Source organism: Prinia subflava, chromosome 27, assembly GCF_021018805.1.
Source record: "Prinia subflava isolate CZ2003 ecotype Zambia chromosome 27, Cam_Psub_1.2, whole genome shotgun sequence".
Taxonomy (NCBI): Eukaryota; Metazoa; Chordata; class Aves; order Passeriformes; family Cisticolidae; genus Prinia; species Prinia subflava.
In genome coordinates this window covers 944,278-951,438 of record NC_086273.1, presented here as the reverse complement: position 1 = coordinate 951,438, position 7,161 = coordinate 944,278, and positions in this window count along the sequence as shown.

The following is a 7,161-nucleotide window of genomic DNA, read 5'->3' as shown; positions in this document are numbered from 1 at the left end:
GGGAAACATTTGGCACTCTAAAAGCAGCCCGTGTTCCAAAATGTGGCATCTTGCATGTGGGAGAAATCTTGAATGCCACGGCATTTTTGCAGGCCGAAGGCGACAGGGCAGGATTGGGCAGGATGAGGGTAGTGGACATGAACGGTGGCCCGGTGGCCCTTTTCCATGGGAAACTAAGCTCACCTGCCCATGTTCCTGGTGTCAGATTGTGGGAGATATTTGGCACTCCAAAAGCAGCCAAGTTCCAAAATGTGGCGTCTTGCATCTGGGAGAAATCTTGAATGCCATGGCATTTTTGCAGGCCGAAGCCGATAGGGCAGGATGAGGGTGGTGGACATGAACGGTGGCCCTTTTCCATGGGAAACTAAACTCACCTGGCCATGTTCCTGGTGTCAGATTGTGGGAGATATTTGGCACTCCAAAAGCAGCCTGAGTTCCAAAATGTGGCATCTTGCATGTGGGAGAAATCTTGAATGCCACGGCATTTTTGCAGGCCGAAGCCGAGGTGGCTAGATGAGGGTGGTGGACATGAACGGTGGCTTATTTCCATGGGAAACTAAACTCACCTGCCCATGTTCCTGGTGTCAGATTGTGGGAGACATTTGGCACTCCAAAAGTAGCCTGAGTTCCAAAATGTGGCATCTTGCATGTGGGAGAAATCTTGAATTCCACGGCATTTTTGCAGGCCGAAGCCGAGGTGGCTGGATGAGGGTGGTGGACACGAACGGTGGCCCTTTTCCATGGGAAACTAAACTCACCTGGCCATGTTCCTGGTGTCAGATTGTGGGAGACATTTGGCACTCAAAAGCAGCCCGAGTTGCAAAATGTGGCATCTTGCATCTGGGAGAAATCTTGAATGCCATGGCATTTTTGCAGGCCGAAGCCGATAGGGCAGGATTGGGCAGGATGAGGGTGGTGGACATGAACGGTGGCCCTTTTCCATGGGAAACTAAACTCACCTGGCCATGTTCCTGGTGTCAGATTGTGGGAGACATATGGCACTCCAAAAGCAGCCCAGTTCCAAAATGTGGCGTCTTGTATCTGGGAGAAATCTTGAATGCCACGGCATTTTTGCAGGCCGAAGCCGAGGTGGCTGGATGAGGATGGTGGACATGAACGGTGGCCCTTTTCCATGGGAAACTAAACTCACCTGGCCATGTTCCTGGTGTCAGATTGTGGGAGACATTTGGCACTCCAAAAGCAGCTAGAATTCCAAAATGTGGCATCTTGCATGTGGGAGAAATCTTGAATGCCACGGCATTTTTGCAGGCCGAAGCCGAGGTGGCTGGATGAGGGTGCTGGACACGAACGGTGGCCCTTTTCCATGGGAAACTAAACTCACCTGGCCATGTTCCTGGTGTCAGATTGTGGGAGACATTTGGCACTCAAAAGCAGCCCGAGTTCCAAAATGTGGCATCTTGCATCTGGGAGAAATCTTGAATGCCACGGCATTTTTGCAGGCCGAAGCCGATAGGGCAGGATTGGGCAGGATGAGGGTGGTGGACATGAACGGTGGCCCTTTTTTATGGGAAACTAAACTCACCTGCCCATGTTCCTGGTGTCCGATTGTGGGAGACATTTGGCACTCCAAAAGCAGCCCGAGTTCCAAAATGTGGCATCTTGCATGTGGGAGAAATCTTGAATGCCACGGCAGTTTTGTAGGCCGAAGGCGATAGGGCAGGATTTGGCAGGATGAGGGTTGTGGACATGAACGGTGGCCCTTTTCCATGGGAAACTAAACTCACCTGGCCATCTTCCTGGTGTCAGATTGTGGGAGACATTTGGCACTCCAAAAGCAGCCAAGTTCCAAAATGTGGCGTCTTGCATCTGGGAGAAATCTTGAATGCCACGACACTTTTGCAGGCCGAAGGCGATAGGGCAGGATTGGGCAGGATGAGGGTGGTGGACACGAACAGTGGCCCTTTTCCATGGGAAACTAAACTCACCTGGCCATGTTCCTGGTGTCAGATTGTGGGAGACATTTGGCACTCCAAAAGCAGCCTGAGTTCCAAAATGTGGCATCTTGCATCTGGGAGAAATCTTGAATGCCACGGCATTTTTGCAGGCCGAAGCCGAGGTGGCTGGACTGGGTAGGATGAGGGTGGTGGACATGAACGGTGGCCCTTTTCCATGGGAAACTAAACTCACCTGGCCATGTTCCTGGTGTCAGATTGTGGGAGATATTTGGCACTCTAAAAGCAGCCCGAGTTCCAAAATGTGGCATCTTGCATGTGGGAGAAATCTTGAATGCCACGGCATTTTTGCAGGCCGAAGCCGAGGTGGCTAGATGAGGGTGGTGGACATGAACGGTGGCCCTTTTCCATGGGAAACTAAACTCACCTGGCCATGTTCCTGATGTCAGATTGTGGGAGACATTTGGCACTCCAAAAGCAGCCAGAGTTCCAAAATGTGGCATCTTGCATGTGGGAGAAATCTTGAATGCCACGGCATTTTTGCAGGCCGAAGGCGATAGGGCAGGATTGGGCAGGATGAGGGTGGTGGACATGAACGGTGGCCCTTTTCCATGGGAAACTAAACTCACCTGGCCATGTTCCTGGTGTCAGATTGTGGGAGACATTTGGCACTCCAAAAGCAGCCAAGTTCCAAAATGTGGCGTCTTGCATCTGGGAGAAATCTTGAATGCCACGGCATTTTTGCAGGCCGAAGGCGATAGGGCAGGATTGGGCAGGATGAGGGTGGTGGACGTGAACGGTGGCCCTTTTCCATGGGAAACTAAACTCACCTGGCCATGTTCCTGGTGTCAGATTGTGGGAGACATTTGGCACTCCAAAAGCAGCCAGAGTTCCAAAATGTGGCATCTTGCATGTGGGAGAAATCTTGAATGCCACGGCATTTTTGCAGGCCGAAGCCGAGGTGGCTGGACTGGGCAGGATGAGGGTGGTGGACATGAACGGTGGCCCTTTTCCATGGGAAACTAAACTCACCTGCCCATGATCCTGGTGTCAGATTGTGGGAGATATTTGGCACTCTAAAAGCAGCCCGAGTTCCAAAATGTGGCATCTTGCATCTGGGAGAAATCTTGAATGCCACGGCATTTTTGCAGGCCGAAGCCGAGGTGGCCGGATGAGGATGGTGGACATGAACGGTGGCCCTTTTCCATGGGAAACTAAACTCACCTGGCCATGTTCCTGATGTCAGATTGTGGGAGACATTTGGCACTCCAAAAGCAGCCAGAGTTCCAAAATGTGGCATCTTGCATCTGGGAGAAATCTTGAATGCCACGGCATTTTTGCAGGCCGAAGGCGATAGGGCAGGATTGGGCAGGATGAGGGTGGTGGACATGAACGGTGGCCCTTTTCCATGGGAAACTAAACTCACCTGCCCATGTTCCTGGTGTCAGATTGTGGGAGACATTTGGCACTCCAAAAGCAGCCAAGTTCCAAAATGTGGCGTCTTGCATCTGGGAGAAATCTTGAATGCCACGGCATTTTTGCAGGCCGAAGGCAATAGGGCAGGATTGGGCAGGATGAGGGTGGTGGACGTGAACGGTGGCCCTTTTCCATGGGAAACTAAACTCACCTGGCCATGTTCCTGGTGTCAGATTGTGGGAGACATTTGGCACTCCAAAAGCAGCCCGAGTTCCAAAATGTGGCATCTTGCATGTGGGAGAAATCTTGAATGCCACGGCATTTTTGCAGGCCGAAGCCGAGGTGGCTGGACTGGGCAGGATGAGGGTGGTGGACATGGACGGTGGCCCTTTTCCATGGGAAACTAAACTCACCTGCCCATGATCCTGGTGTCAGATTGTGGGAGATATTTGGCACTCTAAAAGCAGCCCGAGTTCCAAAATGTGGCATCTTGCATCTGGGAGAAATCTTGAATGCCACGGCATTTTTGCAGGCCGAAGCCGAGGTGGCCGGATGAGGATGGTGGACATGAACGGTGGCCCTTTTCCATGGGAAACTAAACTCACCTGGCCATGTTCCTGATGTCAGATTGTGGGAGACATTTGGCACTCCAAAAGCAGCCAGAGTTCCAAAATGTGGCATCTTGCATCTGGGAGAAATCTTGAATGCCACGGCATTTTTGCAGGCCGAAGCCGATAGGGCAGGATTGGGCAGGATGAGGGTGGTGGACATGAACGGTGGCCCTTTTCCATGGGAATCTAAACTCACCTGGCCATGTTCCTGGTGTCAGATTGTGGGAGACATTTGGCACTCCAAAAGCAGCCCGAGTTCCAAAATGTGGCATCTTGCATGTGGGAGAAATCTTGAATGCCACAGCATTTTTGCAGGCCGAAGCCGATAGGGCAGGATGAGGGTGGTGGACATGAACGGTGGCCCTTTTCCAGGGGAAACTAAACTCACCTGGCCATGTTCCTGGTGTCAGATTGTGGGAGACATTTGGCACTCCAAAAGCAGCCAAGTTCCAAAATGTGGCATCTTGCATCTGGGAGAAATCTTGAATGCCACGGCATTTTTGCAGGCCGAAGGCGATAGGGCAGGATTGGGCAGGATGAGGGTTGTGGACATGAACGGTGGCCCTTTTCCATGGGAAACTAAACTCACCTGGCCATGTTCCTGGTGTCAGATTGTGGGAGACATTTGGCACTCCAAAAGCAGCCAAGTTCCAAAATGTGGCGTCTTGCATCTGGGAGAAATCTTGAATGCCACGGCATTTTTGCAGGCCGAAGCCGAGGTGGCTGGATGAGGGTGGTGGACACAAAAAGTGGCCCTTTTCCATAAGAAACTAAACTCACCTGGCCATGTTCCTGGTGTCAGATTGTGGGAGACATTTGGCACTCCAAAAGCAGCCTGAGTTCCAAAATGTGGCATCTTGCATCTGGGAGAAATCTTGAATGCCACGGCATTTTTGCAGGCCGAAGCCGATAGGGCAGGATTGGGCAGGATGAGGGTGATGGACATGAACGGTGGCCCTTTTCCATGGGAAACTAAACTCACCTGCCCATGTTCCTGGTGTCAGATTGTGGGAGACATTTGGCACTCCAAAAGCAGCCCGAGTTCCAAAATGTGGCATCTTGCATCTGGGAGAAATCTTGAATGCCACGGCATTTTTGCAGGCCGAAGCCGAGGTGGCTGGATGAGGGTGGTGGACACGAACAGTGGCCCTTTTCCATGGGAAACTAAACTCACCTGGCCATGTTCCTGATGTCAGTTTGTGTGAGATATTTGGCACTCCAAAGTCAGCCAGAGTTCCAAAATGTGGCATCTTGCATCTGGGAGAAATCTTGAATGCCACGGCATTTTTGCAGGCCGAAGCAGAGGTGGCTGGATGAGGGTGGTGGACACGAACAGTGGCCCTTTTCCATGGGAAACTAAACTCACCTGGCCATGTTCCTGGTGTCAGATTGTGGGAGACATTTGGCACTCCAAAAGCAGCTAGAATTCCAAAATGTGGCATCTTGCATCTGGGAGAAATCTTGAATGCCACGGCATTTTTGCAGGCCGAAGCCGAGGTGGCTGGATGAGGGTGCTGGACACGAACGGTGGCCCTTTTCCATGGGAAACTAAACTCACCTGGCCATGTTCCTGGTGTCAGATTGTGGGAGACATTTGGCACTCCAAAAGCAACCCGAGTTCCAAAATGTGGCATCTTTCATGTGGGAGAAATCTTGAATGCCACGGCATTTTTGCAGGCCAAAGACTAGGATGCAAGCTCTGCTACAAAGACCTCAGGAAACAGAATGGCGCTCCAGGGCATGACCCTGCGCATATCCCGCAGCTCTCAGTTCACATGAGCATCTGCAGGGCTCCCTCTAATCAGGGAGAGGATCGAAAATGCACCAATCATGGTGCGGGAAGGCAGGGTGAAGTAACTTTTGAACCAATGGCAACTTTGACCCAATGGGGGAAGGCTAGCAAACTTTGAACCAATGGGGTAAGCATAACTGACTTTGGGCCAATAAAAAGAGATAGCTAACTTCGAGGGGAAACTTCCCCAAGGGGTTATTGTTTCTTCACAGTACACTCTCCCTCCAAGGGAGAGTGTCACTGTCTGGAGTGCTTTCTTCAACTCCTCATTTTTTTATTTATTAAAAAGACCTCTGCTACTGCTCTCTTAAAGCCCTTAACTAAACAAGTAAACATCAGTAATACAATCACTATCACAGCGACAATCCAAAGTAACTGATTCAAAAGTGCAACAACCCATCCTTTAAATCCAAAATGTCCAAATAAATTTTGGAACCATTCTGGGTCCTTTTCAGTTTTCAGTTCTTTTACATCTTCTTTCAGCAGCTTGATTTTCTTTAATATAGACTCACTGGGACTTGACAAGTTAAAACAACAAAGGCCGTCAAATTCTTCACAGCCGTGTCCGTGCAGAGATCACGACAAAGAGACACCCAGGGGTGGTTTTCGCTGCACCATGTTAAATCCATGGTGCAGTGGCACGTCGGCATGTCAGCTGCCTCAGAAGCAGCCGAGGCAGTTCAGAAATGGCACTCCAGGGCATGACCCTGCGCGTATCCCGCAGCTCTCAGTTCACATGAGCATCTGCAGGGCTGCACGTGTGGATGTCTATATGACAAGACTTTGTAGGGCTTCATTCAAGGGTTGAGGCAAAACTCTCTGCTGCAAAGAGCCTTGGCCTGCCCTCTCAGGAGGTGGAAATCTCAGAGGCTGCTGAGAGGCCCGTGATGGGCAGCCCAGAGGTGGAGCTGGAGCTGCTGTGGAGAGGCGAGGGGCAAGGGTGAGCACCTCAGTGCTTCCTCTTCACCACTTCCAAGGGAATCGCATTGTCTGGGGAGTAGCATTGTCAGTCTTTACCGCCTGAGCCAGAAGCATACAAAACACCCCCAACCGCACAGTGTCCAGAGACGCCTTCAAGCATCTCTCTGGCAATTGCTGCTGCCAATATCCTCCCCACACACTGCAGGAGACAGGCAGCCTCAGAGAGCTGTGCTGCGTTTCTTGGACAAGAGTTTTGCTGCACTCCCACTGCTAGCTTTGGCTGTAGATGGCTGAGCAGGAGCAAGCATGGGCAAAAGCCACAGGACCACAGTGAATCTGACTCGTGACCCCAGGGCAGCTCCCTGGTGTGAGATGGGCATTCTGTCACTTCTTCCAATCACAGTCTGCATTGTGATTCCGGTTGTGGTCCCCTTAGAATAGAGGAGCGGGAATGATGCAGTGCCCAAAAATAGAACTTTAATCGTGGTAAAATAGCAAACACAGAGAC